At 35.0% G+C, this 27458-nt stretch overlaps 1 protein-coding gene across 1 annotated transcript in view; it reads right to left on the bottom strand.

Moving 5' to 3' along the window:
- Positions 1–27458, bottom strand: part of PEAK1 (pseudopodium enriched atypical kinase 1) — a 294195-nt gene that overhangs the window by 142854 nt on the left and 123883 nt on the right. Inside the window, exons 4-5 of the mRNA XM_080808166.1 lie at positions 24125–24206; positions 7999–8163 (exon numbers count right to left, since the gene is read on the bottom strand). The gene's annotated coding sequence lies outside the window, so the exon portion shown is untranslated. The remainder of the gene's footprint in view (positions 1–7998; positions 8164–24124; positions 24207–27458) is intronic.

Below are 27458 nucleotides of genomic sequence, written 5' to 3' on the forward strand. Positions count from 1 at the left end.
AACTGCTTATTCTTTTCCATGGATCTATGTGTCTATTCTTTTAATAATCATACAATATACTGGTTGATTATTTTAGTTCTATACTAAATCTTGATATCAATTCTGCTCCTATTCAAAATTGTTAGGGCCTTTCTTATTCCTTTACCTGTCCAAATAAACTTTAGAATTAGCTCGTCTACTGCTACAAAACAGTTCCTCCCGGGATTTTGATAAGGTTTTCATTCAATTTATAGAACAATTTGGGGGAACCAGCATGTCAACAATATTGACTCTTCCAATAGTTGAGCACAGTATCCTTCTCCCCTTAATAAAATCTTCTTTGATTACTTTCATCAGGGCTTTGTAGGTTTTCAGCAGACAGATGCTGAATATTTTTCATTTAATTTATACCTATTTCATATTTTATAGTATCATTAAAAATGGCATTTTCTAAAATTTCAATTTCTAATTATTACTAGTATGTAGAAATATGATTTATTTTTATATAATGATTCTTGTACCCTGTGACTTTGCTAAATTTACTTATTAGTAGTAATAACAGATTTGGGGGGGATAGATTCTTTGGGATTTTCTACATAGAACATTATTTGCAAACATTTTATTTGCAAATGTTTCCTTTTTTTAAAATTTAATTTTATTTTTTTTCAGTGTTCCAAAATTCATTGTTTTTTGCACCACACCCAGTGCTCCATGCAATACATGTCCTCCATAATACCCACCACCAGGCTCACCCCACCCTCCCCCAATGAACTATTCCTAGTTCGTTGAGAGTTCTTTATCGTGAATTCATGCAGTAGCTAACTATTGAGATCATATTTTTTTCCTTTTGTTGTTATGTGAATTGTACAGATTCATTTTTGAAGATTAAAACAACCTTCTATTCCTGAGATAAAGCCTACCTAAAGATCATAATGTATTATTTCTACATTTTGCTATTTTTTATTTGAAAATATTTTAAGATTTTTGAGTCTGTGTCTACAGTTCTTAATTTTGGATTTATCTTTAGCCCATTCTGATGTCATGATAATACTGATCTTATAAAATTAGTGGGGAACTGTTCTTTATTCTTTCATTTCCTGACTGAGTTTGTGCAGAATTGATATTATTTCTTCCTTGAATGCTTGGTAGGATTTGCCAATAAAGGCATCTGGGCCTAGAATTCTCTTTAGTGGAGTGTTTTAAAGATTTTATTTGTTTATTTGATAGACAGAGATCACAAGTAGGCAGAGAGGCAGGCAGATACGGTGGGGGCGGGGAGAAAAGTGGGGCCTGATCCCGGGGTCCTGGGATCATGACCTGAGCAGAAGGCAGAGGCTTTACCCCACTGAGCCTCCCAGGCGCCCCTAGTGGAGAGTTTTAAATTCCAAATTCAATTCTTTAATTATATAGGGCTATTCAGATTATGTGTCTTTTCTTGAGAGCCTTGGTATTTTGGGTCTTCCAAATTTTTCCATTCAAGTTTTTGAATATATAGGCCCAAAGTTTTGTTCATATTTTGTCTCTTGATGGATATTTAGTTTGTTTTCACCTTTTGACTATTGTGAATAGTGTGGCTATGGACATTTTGTATACACACATTTGAGAGAGACCCTGTTTTCAATTCTTTTGAGTATACATCTAAGAGTGAGATTCCTAGGTCATATGATAATTCCATGTTTAACTTTCTTTTTTTTTATTTTTTTTTAAAGATTTTATTTATTTATTCGACAGAGATCACAAGTAGGCAGAGAGGCAGGCAGAGAGAGAGAGGAGAAAGCAGGCTCTCCATGGAGCAGAGAGCCCGATGTGGGGCTCGATCCCAGGACCCCGGGATCACGACCTGAGCCGAAGGCAGAGGCTTTAACCCACTGAGCCACCCAGGCACCCCCATGTTTAACTTTCTGAGGGACCACCTAACTTTCACAGCAGCTGAGACATTTCACAATCCTACCAGTAATGTATGAAGTTCCGATTTCTCCACATCCTCACCAACACCGCCATTTACCTTTTTTTTTTTTTTTTTGAAGTGGATGTGGCATCCTATCTCATTGTGGCTGGCACACTTTTTTTTTTTTTTTTTAATTTGGACACCTGCCTGGTGATTTGGGGAGGCTGTACATAGGAGTACAAGGGTCCTAGTGATTTTTCATTCTTGGTGGATGGGCAATAGATAGAAATACTAGTTAAGAAATCTATCTGGAAATGAAGTTACTAACTACTATTTCTCCATTTTGCATCTAAACAAAGCATCTGCGTCTTGTTTCCTTTTAAACATTCCTCATGTGAAACTTACCTGCCAGTTATACAATGGCCCTTTATTTGTCAGTAGAGAGTTCTATAGCACCAGAATGTTTTATGCTTTCCTTCCTTTCTATACACCAAACCAGAGGAAGGAAACAAACTCTGGGCCTGATTCCAAGAAGAATGAATTTCTTAGGGATCAATAGCTTCCTTTCATTTTTACAATTTGGCAATTTTAGAAAAGTTTTCCTGTGACCATGTGCTAGAATTGTTAATCTTCAAAACATACAAGTGAGAATGATAATGCTATTTTTTTCTTCCACTATTCTGTTGCTACTACATGGGGTCAATTACTTCAGAATTAAAGTACCAGTAGAATTGGGGATAACTGGCTTGCCTGTTACAAGCATTTTTGGTTGATTTCCAGTTTTTCACTGTTATACAAGCATGACAGGTGAATTTTCCTTTTAGGTACAGAAACAAGGGAGTTCTCTGCATTTATTATGCTCTGCAATAGCCTCATATATTTAGTGGTATTCCAGCTGACTGTCACTAACTTAAAACATTTATTGCTAATTATAGTTGGCACAATGACTCCAAGGGTTAAAATATGTCAACACCTTTGGTGATGTCCTTCACAATTGCTGAAGATTCCTCTCTCTCCCTCAATCATCCCTCAGCCAGGGCTAGACCTTTGGTGAAAGGACTTCTAAGCTCTTCTCAAAGTCCAGATAAACATCCTCTCCCTGGGTCATTTTGTTACAGTATTTTCACACACAGCACCATGGGAATAATGGTAATACATGTGTAGCAGAGAATTGCTACCACATGACACAGTCATTTCTTGCTCATTTGACTATACTAGAGAATATTTCTAATCTCAGTAGTAAAGAGTTTAAAAGAAATCTAACATTAGAGCAGATGTCAGCCCCCCAAAGTAATTGTTTTCCCAAGGAGTCTTTAAAAATATATTTGAAAACTTACAGAATGATGGAATTATATTCTTCCAAAACACAATGCGGATTTACTACGACGACAGCAGCACTCTGGGTAGCAAGAGAACAAAGCCACAACACAATAGCAAATCTCCACAACTGACAAGAGTATATTATCTATTCTACTGTGTTCTATTTTATTTTGAACTCATATGAAAAAATACAATTAAATATCACACATCAACGAAAGACACAAAAGTGCAATGAAAGATGCAAATGTACAAATGCAAAATGTTACCATTTATACTGCATATTGTTTCTGAGTACACGCATTGTAAGCACATATTTCACCAACCTCATAGATCATTTTCTCTGGAAAAGGAAGGCTAAGAATGAGATTGGAGAGTGATATAAAGAGGATTTCAAGTGTTCCTAAATTGTTTAATTTCTTTTAGCAAGAATGACAAAATGTTAGCATTCATTTCATTCTTAGTGATGAGAGAAAGGTGATTGTTAAATTATTCTGAATTTTTCTTAATTCTTGGAAATTTTCATAATAAAAAAATTGTTAAGAGAAATAAAAATAGCACCTGGTTATGTTTTAGCTTGGAAGTAAAGCAGATTTATAAACAAAGAAAACATGAGGAAGAACCTTCTTTCTTGGGAGTAGTGTCTGACCAAAATACATGTTACATATTTTAGTGCACAGCTTGAAAGAATACTTGAAGTGATACTGCAATTTCTGAGTAATATTGGGCAAGTTTCCAAGGGCTTTCCAAGGGCTTTCATCCCCTTTTAGGTTAAGAAAAGGTGTCAAAATAAAATATCTCAGATAACCTCTTCAACTTTAAAAGTCGATGACTTTTTCCCCTTAGAAAAGGTAAGTGTATCTGTGTACATGTTATCTCCTTTGCCTAGAATTCTTTTTCTCTAGCTTGCTCCCTGGCAGTAAACTCCTATTTATCCAGTAACACTCACAAAGGATACCCCTGTGCTTTGGGACATCTTCCCAGGTAGGGAAAATGACTGTCACGATTCTCTGCTCATATTTCCATTAAACACTTGACACACTGGTACATCTATTTACACATTTGCCTGCCCTGCTAGACAGTGAGCCACTGAGGACACACCCTGTACCTTATGTGCCTTCCACAGTGACATGCTTATAGCCAAGAGAGATGTAATATAGACAAACCACTTGATGCTATGTTAGCATGAAATAAGTTTAAAATTTTTTACCTATTGCAAGTATTATTTTTCCCAAGTAAATATGTGATGAATGAATGAATGAGTCAGTAATACAAAATGGCATGAAGTTTACTCCATTGTCAGGTATGCTGATAATCCGACAAGAAGGCAGAAGTAATCCAGAAGCTCTCTCAACATTCTCTCCAGAAGAATCCACAGGATCATTTTGAATTTTATAGCCTCAGTTTAGAAAGCAAGGTTGAAATAACTTTCTTGTTTTATTTTTGCTTTTCCTCCTATTACACAGTCCCCCCCGCCGCAAGAGGAACACAAAACACTCCTTATTTAAGAAAAATCTCAGAAAATTGAGATTCTGAAAAGCTGCTATGAATAAGTAACATATTTGATCATATTTTGGGCATATCATGCAATTGGCTCAAACAGTTCATTCAACCCCTATTCTCAAATGGGGACTGACCACAATTCCTTTGGTGGAGGAGGGACAGTGATATGAGGAAGGGAGGAAGAACTTGGTGGAAAATGGCAAATGATATATGAAAAATCTTGCTGGGATTTGAGGAATTGAGTTAAACCTATACATTCATTTGGGGAAAACTGGTATCTTTAATATGCTGAGTTTTAGTGATAGGCTTAATCATCTTAAACCCTGATGACAGGTTAATGTACTTAGTTTTCTACACTTAAAATATGAAGTATCTATTTAAAGGGACTATATGTAAATTTAACAAAAAAAAATTATGCCATTGGGTTCATTACTATTTTAGTCTTTAGGGATAGTATCAGTTTCTGAGACTGAAAAACAATGAAAAATTTCCAGGGATAAAGAGAAAGGCAAATAAGACTTCAAGGGATGCCAGCTGAGCAGAGGTCATTTCGCATTTCCCCCACCCCTGTCTCTGACCCTTCTCTGTCTTCTAAGTCTCTAACTCAAACAAAACGTGGATCTACTGAGATCACCTTCAAGTAACTTGGCCTTTACTTGGGAGTGAATCATCTTTTATACAGTAAGTACCATTTTAAAAACAATCGAAATAATGATAAATTACTGACAAAGTGAAATTGATGCTGCAAAAGGAACATGATACATGCCACGAGGGAGCATAACTTCACAAAGCTGAGATGAGCATGCCGCTAATAATAAGAATTTGCTAGCTTTCCCTACATAAGCAAGCAACTGCAACACTCCGTAATGAGTATTTGTAAACCAGAACATACTTCCGGTTAAGAGCTCAGGCTGTGGAGTCAGACAGAACTGGCTCTACAAATAACAAACCTGATGCAGGGCAATTAACTTCCCTGAGAATGTGTTTCCTCATATGTAAAATGGAGATATTCAATAAGACCCATGTCAAATACAGTTGTGAAACTCAAGATAATGCATATAAAACACTGATTCCAGTGCTTGGCATATGGTAATCACTCAATATACATTAATCACTATTATTTTTAATTCCTTTTTTTCTGTGCAAATTTTACACAGACTTCCCTTCATGAGGAGAGTTTTGCAAAATAAAGGTACTGTAGAGGATGTTGTAAAGGCCTAACAAGCTTAACTTAAGATTCCAGATGGATATATTGTTTAGAGTGGTCTTGTACTCTGCAAGAACATATCTGCAAGAATCATAACTTTAAGCTAATGAAATGAATTTAGATAAAACTGGGTGTTTGACTCCACTTTAACATCATATAGCTAGAATGTTTAAATATTAGCCTCTTCAAAGTGTCCATGATAGTTTGCACAATTAGAAATACGAACTCCTATTCAACTCCCAACTGTACAAGTTAGAAATCCTGTTAATTGTACAACTAGAAATCTAATTCCATTCCTTTTTCAAACATCACAGACTTGGGATTTTAGAGGCACTTAGTTTGAATGAGGCCAGAAAAATTAAATATGTAAATACAGATGGTCTTCTTTAATTCTATGTACCTCATGGATGTGAGTTACATGACTTTTGAACTGGGTTTGACCGGAGAATCAGTGCAGTTCTTTTACTTTGTAAAGAGGTCGAGTTCTATCCTAGTCTGTTCCTTGATAACATTATAACAGCGATGATAACATTATAACAGCGAAAAAAAATTGGCAGTGAGAAAAGTAGAAATTAATACTTGGAAATATCCACTATCTATAGATTTCAATGATCCTATCCATACCAAAAATACTAAGAGACAGATTTAATGGAATTAAGAGTTTGATAAAGAGTGGTAAAAGTACCACAGTAAAAATTCTGACAATATTGTTTGGTTTTGATGTTTAATGTATTAATCTCATTAATAAAACTATGGTTATATAAGATTATAGAAGCAGACATAATTAAATGGGTAAAGAAAACTGAGATCATCACCGAGGAAGACAGAATATGTGATGACTTTCTACATACTACCTTACCTGTGTAAATGAACATTTGGCACTTTAATTTCTTTAGTGTTTCAAAAGTTACTTTCTTCAACTTCATTTTTTAATGGTTGAGAAGTAAAAAGAATTTATTGGACATTTAGAAAGGGCTAAATGCTACTACATGGGTGGTAGTGACAAGAACATGGAGAAGTGCTAACTATACCCTACGTAGAGGTTTAAAGCAACAATTGGAGAAGTTTTTAAAAATATCAATGTTCAGGTTTTTTTTTTTTTTATCAAGGTTAATGTTAGCACAGGAAAGAATAATAATAGGTACTCTTTATCCTGGGTTACACTTGTCAGTTTAAATAAAGCCCTTGAAATAGGTGGTGTATTTCTTAGAATTATTAGGACTAGCAATTGATAGTGTATTTGACTGATTTTCACGTATGCAGTTCACAACAGGAACCTAGTTTTTAGTCAGTTGCACCCATTCACTACCAAGATGCAGTGACTCAAACAAATGCTTACCGTCAAAATCAAATTAGTACACTAGCAATGAACTGTTCACTAAGATGCCTTAAAAATTTTGCAAACATTTGAATCTTTACCAAACATCACTGGAACAATTATGGCCTAAGATCAAGGAGATTTAAGGAGACTGACAAGCAGTCTTCAGTCTTTCTACAATTGCTTTCTGTTCTACCTGAAATGCAACAGTCCTTGTAATTTCACAAGAAGAAATAATTTTATAATCTTTTCCAGTTTTTCTCTTCTTTTGTACTCTGGATTCTTGTTTCTAACAACTCTAAATTCCTGAGGAGGGGCAAAGGAGAAAATAATGATTAAGTAAAAAGATTCTGGTAGGAAGGCAACAAGATCAAGAGTAAGAAAACTATAAATCAAAAAGAAATAAAGTTCAGAAAACGAGACTAAAAAACCTTTGCATATGCTACCATTTCATGCTGCTCAAGTTATTTCTATGAAAGGAAAAGTATTTGGTGAAGAATGGACCTATAAATAGACTAGTACTATGCTATATTTCTACTCAAATAAGCTTATCTGTTTCTATGTTAAGGGGTTCATAACCTGGGGAAAAAACGATTCTTTTGAGCACCATCAGGGTCAACATTAAGGGCCAAAACAAAGACCTGACTATGGCAAATAAGTTATAAAGTTTTCAGCTTTATCTATACTTTGGTATTTGTAGGGTAAATATTTAAAATTGAAAGAAATCCTTTCAAGTCATATAAAGTTCTCAGTGGAAGTGTAACACGATATGAGAATTCTGGTTACCGTTTAAATTTGAAGTACTTCATCCATTTTGGTGACAAAGGTAGTTTTAGCAGCTATCATTACATTCGTTTAAAATTTCAAAGTGCTTTGAGTCCTTCCAGGATGAATTTACTTTCTTCCTTGCCTTGGATTCCTTAACTTATTTTCTGAAGACTGCAATGTTTACTGTAAGAGAGAAAAATAAAGAGCTGAATTGGAGAGTAAACTAGTTTTAGATACACTGGACATTTTTCTTTCCTTTAGGATGTTCTTAATTTCACCCTCACTCAACAGTTATAATTAGTCTTATTCATTTAAGAAGTAACTTCCTTTCTTAAGGGGACACATGGATAGCCTACACACTCAATTAAGAACCAAGTAATGTATAAGAATCAAACTAGCAGTGATGCACTTGAAACTTTTTAAGACTTCACTTGATTGTCTTTGAACACTTCTGTTTTTGGCCACGTAAGGGTCAAAGGTAAGAGCATTAATCGAATAAGAAATATTAAACCTTACTTCATCTTTATAAAAATCCAATTCTAAAAAAGTAACAACGTCCAATTCTGATATACCCTTTGTAAAATATAGAAGTAGGTATCTCCAAATGCAAAAGCTTCTCCAGCTACTTTGCAATTTTACTTTAGGCTCAAATATGAAACATATTTATAATTTGGTATACAAGGTATCACCTAAAATTAAACGAACAAATTCCTATCTATTTCTGACTCTGGGACACCAATTATATGTACGTTCAAACTAGCACAACCCCTCATTTATTTTCTACGTAACACAAGATATAAGAAAGATAACTACAAGAGTTATGTAGAAAGAGAAAGAGAAATGTAATTATTTCGATTCCTGATTGTGCTTATTACAGAGTTGAACCTTTAATAAATAAATATTAAGACATCAGAAAGGCATTTTAAAATGGAAGTTTCTGTTTGTGTACCATCAAACAATGTCTAACTCCAACACGGTTGGGTTACTCATGATGAAAACAACACCCAATGTTTTTAAAATGATTATACCTCTACTTCATGTGGCACATAATAATATTAATAATAACATTAAGTGGCATATATGAGGATTATCATCAAGGAAGGATAGATAGATAGATGATAGATAGGTAGATAAACAATGATGTCCAGGATAACATACACAGTGGTAGAATTACTCAGTCTTCTTTCCATTATTAGAGGAGTCTTTCAAAAAGAAAAATGCAATTTATGCCAATTTTACTTTGAAATCTGAATGTGAAAAAAAACTGAACACATGGGTATACACATATTGGTAACCTAGCAAAGTACAGAGTAGTAGAAAAGTATTTTCCCAAGAGTAGGTGTTTGGTCATCGGCAAAACTGAAATGAGAACCTAGAATCTCTTCCCAATGTAATATTCCATTATCCTCCTATAATCCATCCTGCTTTTCTGTCCTCTCAGCTCCCAAATTATTTTTTCTGGATAATTTATTTTCAGACTTGTAGGTATTCCATCATAATATTTGAACCCAAAGAGACATAAACAGTGTTTAATTAAACCTTAACATTTCATATGTGCAATCTGTAGACAGGGTTAAGTTGGGTCTTGTATTTTTATCCAGTCTGAAAACCTCTGACTTTTAATTGGAGAGTTTAATTCATCAATATATAATATGATTACTGAAATGAGTGGGCTCAAAGCTACCATTTTGTTGTTTGTTTTCTATTTCTATTGTTTCCTGCTTTTTGTTTTATTTTGTTTCTATTCTACATTTTTCTGCCTTAACTTCAGTTAATCAAATATTTGCAATATTTTACTTTAATTGCTGGATATTTCTTTCTACTAGGGTATGATACTCTAAAAATATGCATCCTCAAATAACCACTGTTTACTTAAAATTAATATTGAATATCATGCAAAGCATAAGAATCTTGCAATGATATCATTCCATTTACTACAAAACCCTTTTTGTTAATGTTATCCATATATCATACCTCTATTTCTATTATAAAACCCATAGTAAGATGGTTTTAACTTTTGCTTTAAGACCTCAGCTTTCAGAAAGAAAAAAAAAGTCATCTTTCTTCTAAAGAAAATGACATAAGGGAAAAAAAGTAAACATTTTATATTTATCGTTTTTGGTGGTTTTCATTTCTCCTATACAACAGTTTCCATTTGATATCATTGCCCTTCAACTTAAAAACCTTCTTTTATTATTTTTTACATTGTAGGTCTGCTGACAATGAATTATCTATTTTTTTTAAAAATCTGAAATCATCTTTATTTTACCTTCATTTTTGAATGACATTTATAATCAGTATAACATTCTGAGTTGAAAGGTACTTTTTTTCCCTTATAGCTCTTTCAAGATATATTATTCTTATTCAAGATATATTATTTTTATTCAAGATATTTTTTGGCTTCCATTGTTCCAATAAGTTGGTAGTCATTAATATTATTATTACCCTGGTTATGCTTTTCTGTTGATCTTTGGTTTCTAGAAGTGTAACTACTACATGCCTAGATTTAGTTTTCATTTATTTTTCCGGGGTTCATTGAGCTTCCTGGCTCTTCAAATTAGTGTTTTGCTAAATTTGATAAGTTTTCAGTCTGTAATTATATAAAAAAATTTCTGGTCCATTTTCTCTCTTTTCCTTCTAGGTTTAATATACATGAGGTTGACTGATTGTAATCCCACTGGTCACTGAGCTTTTTTTTTTTCTTTTAATCTTTTTCTGTTTTTCAGAGAAAGATAATTTCTACTGATCTGTCAAGGTCCCTTTTTTGCCATCTCTCATCTGCTATTAAGTCTATCCAGTGAATTTTTTATTTCCGGTATTATATTTCCAGTTCTATAATTTCCTTTTTATTTTTTTTAAAGGATTTTATTTATCTATTTGACAGATAGAGATCACAAGCAGGCAGAGAGGCAGGCAGAGAGAGAGAGAGGAGGAAGCAGGCTCCCTGCTGAGCAGAGAGCCCGATGCGGGGCTCGATCCCAGGATCCCAGGATCATGACCTGAGCCGAAAGCAGAGGCTTTAACCCACTGAGCCACCCAGGCGCCCCTTTCCTTTTTAGTTTTTAAAAAATAGTTTCTAAACAAATGTTGGTGAGGATGTGGAGAAAGGGGAACCCTCTTATACTGTTGGTGGGAATGCAAGCTGGTATAGCGACTCTGGAAAACAGTACAGAGTTTCTGCAAGATAAAAATAGAGCCATCCTACAGTCCAGCAATTGCACTACTAGGTATTTAACCCAAAGATACAGATGTAGTGAAAAGAAGGGGACATCTGTACCCCAATGTTCATAGCAGCAATGTCCACAATAGCCAAACTGTGGGAGGGGCCAAGATGTCCTTTAACAGATGAATGGATAAAGAAGATGTGGTTCATATTACAATGGAGAATTACTCAGCCATGAGAAAGGATGAATCCCTACCATTTGCATGGACATGGATGGAACTGGAGGGGATTATGCTAAGTAAAATAAGTCAAGCAGAGAAAGACAATTATCATATGGTTTCACTCATATGTGGAAGATAAGGAATAGTGAAGAGGCCCACAGGGGAAGGGAGGGAAAACTGAAGAAGAAATCAGAGAGGGAGACAAACCATTAGACTCTGGATTCCACAAAACAAACTGAGGGTTACAGAAGGGAGGGGGGCCAAATGATGGGGTAACCGGGTGATGGGTATCAAGAAGGGCATGTATTGTGATGAGCGCTGGCGTTATATGTAACTGATGAATCGTTGAACACTATATCAAATACTAATGATGTACTATATGTTGGCTAACTGATCGTAATTAAAAAAATAGTTTCTATTTCTCTCTCTGCAGAGATAGTCACCATTACATAATAGCTGGTTCAAAGTTACTGTCCCTTAACTAACATCCATATTGACTTTTTTTCTCAACTATGGGTAATATTTTCCTAGTTCTTCACATGATCAATAATTTTTTATTCTATACTGGACAATACAGATGATATGCTATAGAAACTCTGTATTTTGTTACCCTCTTTTGAAGTATGTTAATTTTTCTTCTACTAGGGAGTTCATTGGGTGATTGTCTTGAATTTGTAGATGCTTGGTTTTACATTTTGTTAGGGAAAGTCTGTTTCCGCTTTGCCCTCAGTCCTAGAATAAATCCCTTAGGGCTTATAGTCTTTACTTCTAAGACAGGACCCTTCTAAGATTTCAACAAAAACCCTAATGTGTTTAATAGGACTCAAACTTAAAATCTGATTAGAAATATCACCTGAACAACTTCTCACGACAGCTATCATTTTCCTCGAGGCTCTATGGAGTCTCCTCTACACATATGAATTTAGACATCAAACCATGAAATTAAAAGGAATACAAATGCAAATTTTGAGGCCCCCTTTATGCTGTATCTCTTTCTTTTTTTTTTTTTTGTATCTCTTTCTTTTATGGGCATTTTCACCACTGTATTCCAGGACAATCTGCATGAGTTGTGTATTAGTGCTAATTTATCAATATTGGATTCTTGATTGCAATAATTTTATCTAGTTTTTTTGGAGAATATTTTTGTAGAAAATAGACTCTAAAGTATTCAGAGGTGATAAGGTCAGCAACTTACTCCCTCAAATGAGTCAGGAAAAATTATTATTTTTACAACTTGTGTGTAAATTTCACATTATTACAAATTAAAAAGAAAAAAACCAAAGTATCAATAGAACCTATCCCAATACAGCTCTATGCTTAAAAAGAAAGTAATTCTGTAGTGAAATAAATTGAGGTAAAGTTACTCACTGTTTTCCTTTTAGCAATTCATAATGTATATTACCATGTCAAATATTTCTACAAATCATGCATTAGCCATACTTTCATTTATTCATCTTTCCAACCACAAATAAACTGTATACTTAGGGTCTACTATATGAAAGGCAATGTTGGAGAGATAAAGAAGTAATAAGGGAGGCAAGATCTCTTCTCTCATTGAGTTTCCACTGTAATACAGAAAGAGACAAATAAAAACTAATTTCAGATGCTCTGAAAAAAATAAAACTGGGTGTTAGTAAGAGATTGGGAAGGTATAGATACTTTTAAATAGTGCATTAAGGAAGACCTCTGAGGACATGATGTTCAAGTTAAAACTGAATGAAATAAGCCATAAATGCAAAAATTTAGAACAATGTTCCAGACTTAAGACATACATGTCATGAGATAGGAATGAACTTAAAATGTTGATGGAAAAGTTTCTAAATTATTCAGACAAACGAGAATTTGTGAGAAATAGCACATTCATCAAAAAACATGATCAGAAAGTATAACTTCCAGTTATAAATAAATAAGTCATAGCGATGTAATATACAGCACAGTGACCATAGTTAATAATACTGTATTGCATATTTGAAAGTTGTTAACAGAATAAATCTTAAAAGTTCCCATCATAAGAAAAACAATTCTGTAACTTTGTATGGAGATGGATGTTAACTAGATTGTGATGATCATTTTGCAATATATATACAAATATCAAATCATCATGTTGTATACCCGAAATATACAGTTTCACCTAATATAAAGTTGTATGCCAGTTATACTGCAATTTTTTTAAAAATGAGGAAGCTGTCCTGATTTTAAACCTATTTATTAATTCCTATATAATGAAAGCAATTAAATAATGATTATTTTAAATTCTTAACTTTTTTTTTTTAACTAACTATGCAAATTGCCGGAGGAACCCCGATATAACCTTTGACATTAAAAATCTGTCAAAGCAGGGCACCTGGTTGGCTCAGTGGGTTAGGCATCTGATTTTTAACTTCGGCTCAGGTCATGATCTCAGGGTCATGGGATTGAGCCAGAGGGGGAAGTCTGCTGGAGATTTTCTCCCTCCCTTTCCCTCACACCACTCCCATCTCTAAAGTCAATCAATCAATCAATCAATCAGAACATCGGCTCCATATTGTATGATCTTGTTTACTTTGCTATCTAATAGTAGACAGTAGTTCAAATAAAAATATCACTTGAAATTAAAACACAACACTCCACTAAGATCCTACAGCTTAACCAGGAGCTTTTTAATAATTTAGAGCAGGGACTGTCACACTATGACCCAGGGGCCAAATCTGATGAGCCATTTGTTTATGTATGGCCCACAAGGTAAGAACAACTTCTACATTTTTAAACAGTTGGAAAAAAAGACAAAGAGTATTTTGAGATGTAAAAAATTACATGATATTCAAATTTGTTATCTAGAAATAAAGATTTATCAGAACACCACTAGCTCATTTTTTAATATATTGTTTATAGCTGCTATTGTACTCTCAAAGGCAGAGTTGTTATAACAGGGACCATATGGCCCACAAAGTCTAAAATACATTATTTGGCCCTTTATAGATAATGTTTGCCGATTCCTGGTCTAAAGTATACTGAACATGTTTACACTCTACAATGATAGGGTTAATACTTTAAAATATTACATCAAATGGTTCATTCAAGTACTTACCCACTGGTATGTTTAGTGTTTTGTGTTTCTAAAGAAGTTTTAAGTAATAATTTTATATTTAAAATGACCATCCCATTATATTGAATTTTTACATATTCAAAAATTCATTTTCCTCATTTGTGAGATTTATGAGGTATGATAAATCATTTTCCTTGGGTCAGTTTCTGATTTAAAGTTTGTAATGGACTTTGAATTGAAAATAAAATTGAAAAATAAACAAACATTCCTATAGTTGATAAAAGATCATTTATAACAATACTGAGGAAAAGTGAATCAATGGTTAAATGTTAGGTAAAAAATCTGCTTGAGAGCTTCAGAATTTTGTAAAGGCGTTAAGTATTAAAAATTCATTCTGGAATGATTCAGTTTCCATTTCTGACCATGAGGGATTCAGCAGGTCTAGAATAATCCTCCCACTGCAAACAGCTAGAACACAGGATAAAATACAGGAAAGGACTATTTTCAGACACAGGCAGTGCAGGACCCTGATCCCTGAAAAAAAAAAAGGAAACAAACAAGGCAAGGCCTACCATCACCCAAGGCCTACCATTCTCAGCCAGGAAGCAATTAACCACTCCTGAGCAGGGAGGAAGAACCAGACAGAACCTGGCAATCTTGTTAACTTGAGGAGACAGAGAAAAAAGTGCAAGGAGGCCAAGGTGGTTAGAATTTATGGGGCAGAGTTCCAGAGAGGAGAGAAAGAGTTCCAGTAACTTCAACGAGGGTTCCCTAGAGTTTTTAGCTAAATAAAAACCTGTGCATGAGAAGAGTAAATAAAATTTCTTTAGACCAGCTAACAAGAATATCTAAGGAAAGGAAGTTACCAGGGAGTTGTAGGACAAAGGCTTCTCAGAGCTGACATGGGGCCAAGATTTCAACAAAGTTCCTTCAAGCAAGAAGGGAAAAACCTTGTTGAATATATAAGGCAGTAGTGACCCCAGAAGATCCACACCACAGAAGCAAAAGGAAAGTAACCCTAGAATAAAAGCTTCTATAGACCCACCTGAAAGAACCTTGAAAGCTTAGGAAAAAATCAAACTAATATGCGATTTATAATGCCGGTCAGGAAAAAGTACAATACTCTTTAAAGGAATGCCACAAAATCAAGGACTCAACACATAAAATTCGCAAATATGTGACATTCAGTTAAAAATTACTGGACAAAGAAACAGGAAAAGGTGACACAGAACCAGAAAAATATCAGTCAATAGAGAGAGACAGACCTGGAAATAAAAGGCATGGAGGAATTAATGGAGCAAAGGCATTGAAAGGGCTATTACAAGTATGTTGCATATTCAAGAACGTAAATGAAAACAGGAATATAGTGAAGAGAGAAATGGGGGATTTTCTAAAAGAGCCACATAAAACTTCTAGCAATTAAAAAAATATAAATATAATATTCAAAATCAAAATTTCACTGGATGGGACAAACAGTGGTTTATGCACTGCAGAAAAAGAGATCAGTGAACTACAAGACACTTTGGGGCACCTGGTTGGCTCAGTCCGTAAAGCATGTGCTCTTGATCTCAAGGTTGTGAGTTTGAGCCGCACACTGGGTGGAGAGATTACTTAATAATAATAATAATGATGATAGGGGAGCCTGGGTGGCTCAGGGGGTTAAGCCTCTACCTTCGGCTCAGGTCATGATTCCAGGGTCCTGGGATCGAGCCCCGCATTGGGCTCTCTGCTCGGCGGGGAGCCTGCTTCCCCCTCTCCCTCTCTGCCTGCCTCTGCCTATTTGTGATCTCTCTGTCAAATAAATAAATTAAATCTTTTAAAAAAAAGTTTTAAAAAAATTTAAAAAAAATAATAATAAAGGTGAAGTGCAGAAAGAAAAAAATGACCGTAAGGCAATGGAAAAATACTGTTATAAACGTCTTACATTATATGAGAAGTGATAGAATATTATTTGATAATAGAATGTGGTAAACTAAAAAGGCACAGTATAAACCCTAGAGCAACCACTAAAATAAATAAATAAATAAATAAAGAGGTAGAACAAAGAATAAGCCAGTAGGGGAATAAGCCAACAGGGAAGATTAAATAGAAAAGTATAATTAATTCAAAGGAAGGGTTAATAGAAAACAAACAGCAAGATGACAGATTTAAACCCAAACACACTGATAAATAAGTTAAATGTTAATTGTCTAAATAGTTCAATTAAAAACCCGATAAAAAAGTAAGATCAATATATGTTAGTGATCAGAATCCCACACTAAAATAAGGAAACACGTTAAAAGTAAAAGGATGGAAGATATATCCAATAAATCAAAATCTTAAAAAAGCTGGAATACCCATATTGATACCAGATAAAATAGAAGACAAACCAAATATTACCAAAGATAATGAGGAACATTTCACAATGATCAAGGGTCAATTCATTTAGAACACAGAATAATTCTAAGTGTGTATGTACAGAATACCAGAAGTACAAAACACATGAAGCAAAAACTGACGAACTGAGGGGAGAAAACAAACAAATACAGCTGGAGACATCGACATTTCTCTCAGTAACTGGAAGAACAGGTACAGTGAAAGATAAAGAAGACTCTTTTTTCTTTTCTTTTATCAGCAAAGATAAAGAAGACTAGAATAGTACTCTCAACTGAAATAGTATTTATAGAATATGTAAACCAACAAAAGCAAAATATAAATTTTTATACTGCCTATGAACCATTTACCAAGACAGACCATCTGCTGAGCCAGGAGTAAGTCTTAAGAATTAAAAGGATTGAAACTATACACAGTATGTTCCCTTACCACAATGGCACTAAATTAGAAATCAATAACAAAGATATCTGGAAAATTCCCAAACATTTACAAATTAAACAACACACTTCTAAAATAACTCAAGGGCCAAATAAAAAAATCACAAGGGAAATCTGAAAATGTCTTGAAATGAATGAACATAAAAAGGTGCTTTGAGGAAATTTGTAGTTTTCTATGCTTTTATTGGGGGGCAAGGTCTAAAACCAATAACCTAGGCTTCCACCACAAAAAGCTAGAAGAAAATAAGTAGACACTAACAAAATAACCAAGAATAGGAATCAATACAACAGACAACTGAAAAACCGGAAAGATGAATGAAACCAAAAACAGGTTCTATGAAAAGAAAAAAAAAAAGTCAATGAAATTGATAGACCTCTAGCTACACTGAATGAAAGAAGCCAGAAATCATCAATATCAGGAATGAAAGGGGGAACATGACTTGAGAGTCTACAGATATTAACAGAACAAGAGACTATTATGAATGATTTTATGACAATAAATTTAACATCTAAGATGAAACAGACAAATTCCTTAAAAGACACAGATTACCAATACTGACTCTGGAAGTAACAGATAACTTGAATAGCCCTTTATCTGTCAAAAAAATTAAATTTGTTTTTTTTTTTTAAAGATTTTATTTATTTATTTGAGAGAGAGTGAACGAGGACATGAGCTCCTGGGGCAAAGGGAGGGGGAGAAGCAGACTCCCTGCTGAGCAGGGAGCCAGGTGTGGGGCTCAATCCCAGGACACTGAGATCATGACCGGAGCTGAAGGCAGCCGTCTAATGGACTGAGCCACCTAGGTGCCCCAATGAAATTAAATTCGTAATTTAAAAATGTCCTCACAAAGAAAGCTCCAAATTTTTTTTTAAATGGCTCACTGGTGAATTCCATCAAACATGTAAAAACAGAAGTAATACCAATCCGACATAAATTCTTCTACAAAGTAGAGGAGGGAACATTTCCCAACTCGTTTTATATGGCCAGCATTAGAGTGATTCCCAAACCACAAAAAGGCATTTTAAGAAAAATACACCTCAATCTCTCTCTCAAATATAGATGCAGAAATCTCTAACAAAATAGCAAGTCAAATTCAGCAATATATAAGAAGGAATGCAAGGCTGATTTTACATTTTTAAAAAATCAATGTTATTAATCATATTAATAGAATAAAGGAGAAAAACAATATGACCATTTCAATAAACACAGAAAAAAATTTAACAAATTTCCACACTCATTCAAAACAAAACTTCAGACAACTCAGAATACAAAAGAACTACCTTAATTTGATAAAAGGCATCTGTAAAATACTGACATAATATTATTTACTAGTTGGATGTAGAGAGAGGTTCTGAACAAAAGGGACAACCTGAAATAGTTTTCTGGGGGGACAGGACTTACTGTGCCCTATTTGTAGTGAGAGCTACACAAGTCTGTGTTAGAGCTCACAGAGTAAAAAAGTCAACTTTATTGTATGTAAAAGTTTTTAAACAGCAATAATAATAACCATTATTTCCCCTTACAATTTTTGACGTTCCATCATCAATGATTTGACAGTTAAGACAGAGTGTTCTAGTTCTACTATTGCCACTACTTAGTTGATACTGAGTGACTTAACCTCTTACATTTGGTTTCTCATTGTAAAATGAAAGGATATAATGAAATGATCTCCAAAGCCTCTCTCTATTCTAAAACCTATTCCTATTCCATGCTTCTGTTACATTTTTACTGCCCCAAATTAACAAGGAACACAAAATATTTCTATGCACTCAAGCGGATTTTAAGTTCTTGCTTCAGACAGTGTGAGCTGGCTTTCAATATTCTCTGCTATTGGTTTTATATGATCTTTTTAAGGGGCTTTGAACATTTCACCTTACTTACTAGCTTTGAGCAGCTGATCTTCAGATAATATTATTCTCCCCTATTTGAAATAACCAGGCCTCAGACTATAAGGACTATATAAGATTTCTATTCCCTCTGTCATATCAGACATTCTCTGCATTTTGCTATTAAAAAGTCTATCAACCAAAATGTTGCTTGTTACTTTAAATTTTATAAGACATGTGATATTGACATTCCTGAAGAATAGAAAGTAAGCCATTTTTAAAGGTTTCACATAATATGATAAAGCACTTTTTAAAAAAAAAACCCTGAATGGAAAATCTAGAGTTCCCCAAATCTTTTGCAATCTTTCGTATCTCCTGAAGACCTGCAGACGAGCAACATTTCAGGCTACAATATCTTTCTTTCTTTTCTTTTTTTTTTTTTTTAAGATTTTATTTATTTATCTATTTGACAGACAGAGATCACAAGCAGGGAGAGAGGCAGGCAGAGAGAGAGAGGAGGAAGCAGGCTCCTCACTGAGCAGAGAGCCCAATGCAGGGCTTGATCCAGGATCCTGGGACCATGACCTGAGCTGAAGGCAGAGGCTCTAACCCATTGAGCCACCCAGGTGCCCCATGGCTACAATATCTTTCACTGAAATGTTGTTTATATATAAAGATGAACAAAGTCAGCAAGGGAGCTTATACAATTTTAATTTAAATATCAGTGTTCATAGAAATCTGATTGTAATTAATGGTGTTTGGTTTAAATTGTCCTTGGAGATAGGTTCTCCTAAGAAAAGACCGGAGGGCAAATGATTATCAACCTTTTAAATTAACTCTACTTGTGTGATAGTGTTTTTCTCTGAGTAAATTCAAATACCCAGGCAACGACAAATGGACTGATAGTACAAATATATGCCAACAGATTCAGTAACTCCACTTTATCACCTATATTTCTGGTTTTTAAAAATATGAATCAACTCATTTAACTCTTTAAAATATACACCAAGATATAAAATGAAGTCCTGACCTATATTTGTTAAATAGAAATACATTTAGAAAAAGAAAAACAAATAAATATTTTCTTATAACTCTACTGCCATATTAAGCTTTAAGAAGAAAGCAGCAAATCAGTTTCTTACATTTCCTTGGTGTCGGATCACACTCACATACAAACACACACAAATCAACATCTTTGTATTTCCTTTACCATCACCCTGAAATTTATTGAACATGACATCAAAAAGTATCTGGAAGTTCCTCATATTTCCATATGTCTAGTAAGAACTGATCTCATATTAGAAAGTACCCTGGCACAGAAACCAAATTCCATAGAAAAAAGCAAATCTATATTAATGTTGAATAAATCTCCTGGCAAAACACTTTATTTAGTGCTACCAGATTTGTCAATAAGACAGAAAAATACAAAATGTTCCAACTATTTCTTTATAGAAATAATTAGGTTAAAAATCAAAGGCTTAATCTATTAAAACCATTCCTTTTAAATCACATGGACCATACACATACAGACAGAATGTTTTAATGTGAATGAGACACCAGCCTGGAAGCCTGGCTCCTTAGCAGTAATGCCAAACAAACCCCTGAATCACAGCTGGCCAACAAGAAGCTAACTGTAGTCCTTAAAACTCACTATAGTCTGGGCAAGCATGACAGTGTTATTATAATAGGCACAATTTAATGAAAGTGTTTATATCAGGTGTTGGAAGTTTCTAGGAGACCAGATCCTGAGCTACAGCAAAACAAAAATTAAGTATCAAGTACTACAAGTGGCCTTTTCGGTTTTTCCTTTTAAGAACTTAAAAGTGGTTATTAACACTAAAGTAATAACTCAGTCCTAAAAAGGAATGAAATCTTACCATTTGCAACAACATGGATGGAGACAGACAAGTATTATGTTGAGTGAAATAAGTGAGTCAGAAAAAAACAAACACCACATGATTTCACTCACATGTGGAATTTGAAAAACAAAACAAACAAGCAAGGGGGAAAAAAAAGAAAGAGGCAAACCAAGAAACAGACTCTTAATTACAGAGAACAAACTGATGGTTACCAGAGGAGAGGGGGGTGGTGGGGGCAGTTAAATATGGGATGGGGATTAAGGAGGGCACTTGTTACGATGACCGCTGGGTGTTGTATGGAAGTGTTATATCACTATATTATAGACCTGGAACTAATATTACACTGTGTGTTAACTAACTGAAATTTAAATAAAAAGTTAGAAAAACAAATAAATGAGGGGTGTCTGGGTGGCTCAGTCATTAAGGGGCTGCCTTCAGCTCAGGTCATGATCCCAGGGCCCTGGGATCGAGCCCCGCACGGGCTCTCTGCTCGGCTGCAAGCTTGCTTCTCCTTCTCCCACTCCCCCTGCTTGTGTTCCCTCTCTCGAATCCTTTTAGAAATATAAATAAATAAATAAATATATGGATGAATGAATGAATGAATAAATAAATGAATGGAAAGAAGGAAGGAAACAAGGTAAAGCAATTTGTTGTTTAGCACCCAGGTCACTGGCATAGAAACAGGTAACATTTCTAAGGGACATGTCCCTACTACAGAGAAAAACAGGGGGGATAAAACACCAAAAGCACCTCATATCACTAAATGCAATGAAATAAATAATTGTGTGTGAACCTTAGCTTCCTACACTTACTTATTCGTTTTTTCAGGATCCCCTTCTAAATGAACTGTTTAAAGTTCCCCTAGCTCACCTACAATTTTTTAATACTTTATTACAAAGTACAGTTTCTGTTTGAATTATTTTGTTAAGGATAAAGCAACTTAAATATTACACTATTGATAAACACAACACTAAAAGTCAGTTCTGCTTACTCCTAATCCAGGAATAAATGAAAACAAAGTTTAAATCAGCTCACAGACCTCAGTTTTTGCCACCTCCTTCCCTCTCTGTTTCTGCTATTTATACTGCTGAGGTCATTCCACTTTCGTACTGGGAAATGTCTGCTGTTCCTGCTTGGACTTGCTTCATCAATCACTGAATTCTCACTTTCTCATACAATAGGACTCCATCACAGGATATAATTAATCCCACTAAAGCAAGCAAACCTCTTAAACTTTAGGCCCAGCTGTGAGACCTTGGACAAATTCATTTCTATAAAAATGATAATAATATTTAATCCAGAAGACTGCAGTGAGGCTCGTATGAGGTTAATGTACGTGAAAGAGCTCTGAATGTTCAAAGTGTCACACAAAGGTGAGGGTCTCTGTTTCTTCATCTGTCATATGGGAGGATTCCCTTAGCTGATCTCTAAAAAACTTTCCATCTCTAAAAATTCTTTGATATTTACATTTGAAGCACATGAAACTCTTCTTACTGAGACGGTAACTTTACATAGCTGTAAGAGAGGTAGGGAACAATCAGCTCAACCTTCTCATCTCACAAAAGGAGTCCAAAGGCAGGCTAAGGAACCTGCAGACCAGAGAAGTCAGTAGGAAAGCTGGGCCAGGCTGGACTGAGACCTGACTCTGTGCAAAATCCCTTCTGGGGATTTTCACATGATACTGTTCACTATTCTGGGAGCTTAAAAATCCCTCTTTACCTCTTTACCACAGCTTGAACAATTACCTTTTCAACCTGGTTACAATGAAAAGCTCAGTAAAAAGATGTAAACTTTAAAAATAGTAAAATAAATAAAATAATAACAGTAATAAAATAAAGTAATAATAAAATAAAATAATAATAAGTAAATAATAGTTTGGTGAAAATGACTTAACCGCTAACAGTCCGATTGAAAATGTTTACAGATGATACTAACAGCAAGGGGGTCAGATCAAACCATCCAGCTGTTCATTTGGCTTGTGTGATATTTAAGCCAATGGGCATGAAATAAATGCTATCTAACCTTTCCTAATTAAAGACTTTTAATTCTGATTTTGTTATTTACTAGCTGTGTGATCTTAAGCAATTTATTTATTTCTCTGAGTCTCCGTCCCCTCATCTTAATTTTTTCAAGTTTTTTTTTTTTTAAAGATTTTATTTATTTATTTGACAGAGAGAGAGAGAGAGAGAGAGCTCACAAGCAGGCAGAGCAGCAGGCAGAGAGAGAGGGGGAAGCAGGCTCCCCGCCGAGCAGAGAACCCGAAGCAGGGCTTGATCCCAGGACCTGAGATCATGACCTGAGCTAAAGGCAGAGGCCCACCCCACTGAGCTACCCAGGTGCCCCAAGTTTTCTTTTTTAAGTAATGTCTACCCAACATGGAGCTCGAACTCAAAATCGCAGTATCTAGAGACAAGTGTTCCTCCAACTGAGCCAGCCAGGTGCCCCTCCTCATTTTTAAAACAAGGATAATACCAAGGATTTCACCTGGTTATTGTGAATTAAATGAGCTAATTCATGTGAAGGCCCTAGAGCAGTGTTTGGCACATACACTTCCCTTCGCCAATCTTCTAAACTTCAAGGGAATTTTCTCTCCTTTCTCTTCATCAGAAAGATTCCTGGGGGCACCTGGGTGGCTCAGTCATTAAGCATCTGCCTTCAGCTCAGGTCAGAACCCTGGATTCCTGGGATCCAGCCCCACATTGGGCTCCCTGCTGGGTGGAAAGCCTGCTTCTCCCTCTCTTACTCCCTCCCCCTGCCTGTGTTCCCTCTTCTCACTGTGTTTCTCTCTGTCAAATAAACAAATAAAATCTTTAAAAAAAACAAAAAAGATTCCTGAAATTAAATTTATGAGGTCTTTCTTGGTTCTCAAATCAGTTATTGGCAATCGTACAATAACTAAACCTAAATAAAATGAGGGGCATTGTGACCTAATAGAAGGCAAATGAGGTTTGGAATGAGAGAGTTTGAAGAGCTTTTGACCTTGAGCAATTTACCAAACTTCTCAAAGCTTCTTATCTGAAAATGAGACTATTATCTAGTTTTTTATCATTCTGTCTTTCCTATTCACAGAGACATTGCAAATACTTTGAAAAGGGCATCTCTTACTCATCTTTGTCTCTTCCATAGTAAGGTAAGGTTCAAAATTATAAGATTTGATGCTGGAATAAGGCAAGAGGTTGGTAAAAAGGGATTCAAGACTAGAATAAATATGTGACATTATGAAAAAAGGAAGTACAAACCCAGTTTAACTGGCTCCAACTGTAGGCATTATGTCATTGCTTCCTCTTCTTTCCTTACAAATGGCTCTCAAATATTCTTTTCCTACAGGAAGATGCAAAGTGGGAAATAAATATTAGTGAAGGTTATTTGAATCATACTTTAAAACTGAGCATTCTTTAATTTACCATTAGGCAGAGTCAAACTGTTAAGAGGTGTTTTACTTTAGGAAACACTATGGTTTTAAGTAGCCAAAAAAGTAACCTTACCTCAGAAAATCACTTCTAATGAATAACAATACCTTGTTAAAAATAACTACTCAGGACAGGATTGCATGAAGCACTGTAGCTCATTATATTATGCAAAAATATTTCTAAAACTAAGTTCTTAATCTTCTGGGTGAAGGGTGAGTGGTGAGACATAAAACTAAGAGAATCTGATGAAAACTGTGAATTGCATTTCCCCCCAAATGCATATACATGAATCATATTTTGCATATAATTTTAATTGAGAAATTAAACCCAGTCATCTAGTCTGTGAATCTCTAAAACCTGGTAGTAGACTCTGAGGAATACTTTTTGAGTTATTCAAAATCATGGATTTATAGGATTTTAGAACCATAAGCAATTGAGCACTCATCTAATGCAAACTGCTAATAGAAAAATGTAGTAGTGGCCCAGAAAGTTAAAAAGAATTAAGTAAAGGCTTACTGTACTCAGGAACAAAGGTGTCCAACTACTATGCTAATCCACATAAGACTAACCATACAAAATTTAGTATAAATCAGAGCCTTTGGTTTAGAATAATTCTCACAGTGGAACCCAAACAGAAGACTGGCAAATGGTTTTTTTGGTTCCAAACATCAGTGGTGGTTAAGATAATGACTTCTGGAATTTTTCATAGATGTGTGAAAAAGTTGATTAATTCACTTAATCTTTCTTAACTTCAGGTTCTTCAAATACAAAAATGGAAATAATAAAACCTACTTATGAAGAGTTATTTTAGAGATAAAATCAAGTAACATATATAAAGTATTTAACCTAGTGCTTAGTACACAGTAGGTGCTCATGAAATGATATGAATTAAAAATATTTCTAGGGGCGCCTCGGTGGCTCAGTGGGTTAAAGCCTCTGTCTTCTGCTCAGGTCATGATCCCACGGTCCTGGGATCAAGTCCCACCAAGTCCCATGTCAGGCTCTCTGCTCAGCGGGAAACCTGCTTCCCCCCTCCCCACCCTGCTGCTCTGCCTACTTGTGATCTCTGTCAAGTAAAAACAAAACAAAACAAAACAAAATTTCTTATCTGCAACAAAATGGATGGATCTAGAGCATAATCCTAAGCAAAATGACAAATACCATGTGATTTCACTCATATGTGGAATTTAAGAAACAAAACAAATGAGCAAAGAGAAAAAGAGACAAACCAAAAAACAGATTGTTAACTAGACAGAGAACAAACTGGTGGTTACCAAGGGGAGGTGAGGGTGGGGATGGGTGAAATAGGTAAGGGGAATTAAGAGTACAGTTATCATGATAAGCACTGAGTAATGAAGAGAACTGAATCACTATAAGGTATAACTGAAATGAACATAACACTATATGTTAACTATATTGGAATTAAAATTTCTTAAAATTAATACTTAAAAATTTTTCTTATCAAGTCATGGAATTGGATAAAATATGAAACAAGTCTCTAAGTAAATGAGATGCTTTCTAGTTGAACAAAATAAGTGGCAAACATTTACTGAGAGTATCTTTTACATAATATACTATTTAAGGTATTGATTGAGGATGTAGAAAAGATAAAATTGTCCTTTCAAGAGGAATTAGGTAGACAGAGTTTTCTCTTCATTTCTGTCTTGGGTTTCTCTTTTTCCTTTTCCTCTTAGGGTTCAGCTTTTTTGCATACATACTCTGGGTTCCCACCTGGACTAGGAGGACCCCTCACATGATAACCCCTTATTCTGACCTTTCACCTGAGCCTCAGAATCCCAACATCCAGTTGTTTTTAGATATTCCCACCTGAATATACCATAGGCAAAAACTCAACATGTTCAAAAGTGAGCTTTTCATCTCTTCCCAAAATCCATCCACTCTTTCAATTCCCTGCTCTGGTTAACAATGCAGCAGCCACTTAGACACACCAAAAGTCTAGCAGTAATCACAGTTCACCAATCATCTTAAAACCTCATTGATTTCTACTCTAAACGCTTTCCAAGTCTACTCTCTCAATTCCATCCCTATCAATAGTACTCAAATCCAGGTCATTATCTCTCAATATGGCCAATTCAGTAATCCAACTGGCTCACTCTTATCCTACCCCAGAATCATTTATAATGATCACTCTAAAATGAAAATCTTGTCACAGCATGCACCATCATATGTCAGACCCTTCCATGGCTATTCTCCATAGAATGAAGTCAAAGCTCACCCACAGGAAAAATGGACAGGATGACATTTAAAGTACTCAATGACCTGGTTCATGCCTACCTCCACAGCTTCACTTCATATCTCCCCCTTTATCACACCACAGTCATACTGAATCCCATGTGTTCTCACGCTGTTCTCTTTGCCGATATATCATTACCCTCTGCACGAATAGGAAATTCCTACTTGCTCTTCAAGATTCAGGTCCAGGATCACTTCCTAGGAAGCCTGCCCGGAGTATACTTCCCTACCTGACCAAGCTCACACATCATTACAACAAGCACCCAGGAGATATTTGTTACACTGAACAAAAATAAAAATTAAGTGAAGTAATGACACAGCAGCAATTAATTCATAAAAATAAAGCCAGTAAGAGAAACTAGTTGTATTTTAGTGTTTCTCTGGAGAAAATAAAGTTTTGATCTGAAGATTTGAGGACTATTTATTCACAGATTGGTGGAAGAGAGGAAACAAAAGCATTTGAGTGAAAGAGAGAGGGACATGAACACATTTAGAGGAGAAATGTGTATAGTAAGGCTGGAGGGATAGACAACAGCAAATATAAACTCATAAATGTTGCCATCCTTATAAAGAGGTTTAGGAACTATCACCAATAAATCATCAGACTTTTCAAATAATTTTCTCTGAAACTATATGGTATACTTACCATTTACAGTTATTACCTTATACTTCCATGAGGGGGATATTAGTTTAGAAATATATCTTCATCTTTTAGTTAATTCCTTGCAATCTACAGGTTTAAGAAAGTACTCCTACTTAATTCACATGTACTGAAGAACTTTACATAAAATCCTGAAATTATCATATATCTTTATGTTGCATGAGAGTTTGCTGAACTGGAGTAAGTTAATATAGACTCTTTCAGGTAGGTCAAGGGCTAGTCAACCTTACTAAATATTAACCTTTATTA

This window comes from Martes martes, assembly GCF_963455335.1.
Source record: "Martes martes genome assembly, chromosome: 7".
NCBI lineage: Eukaryota > Metazoa > Chordata > Mammalia > Carnivora > Mustelidae > Martes > Martes martes.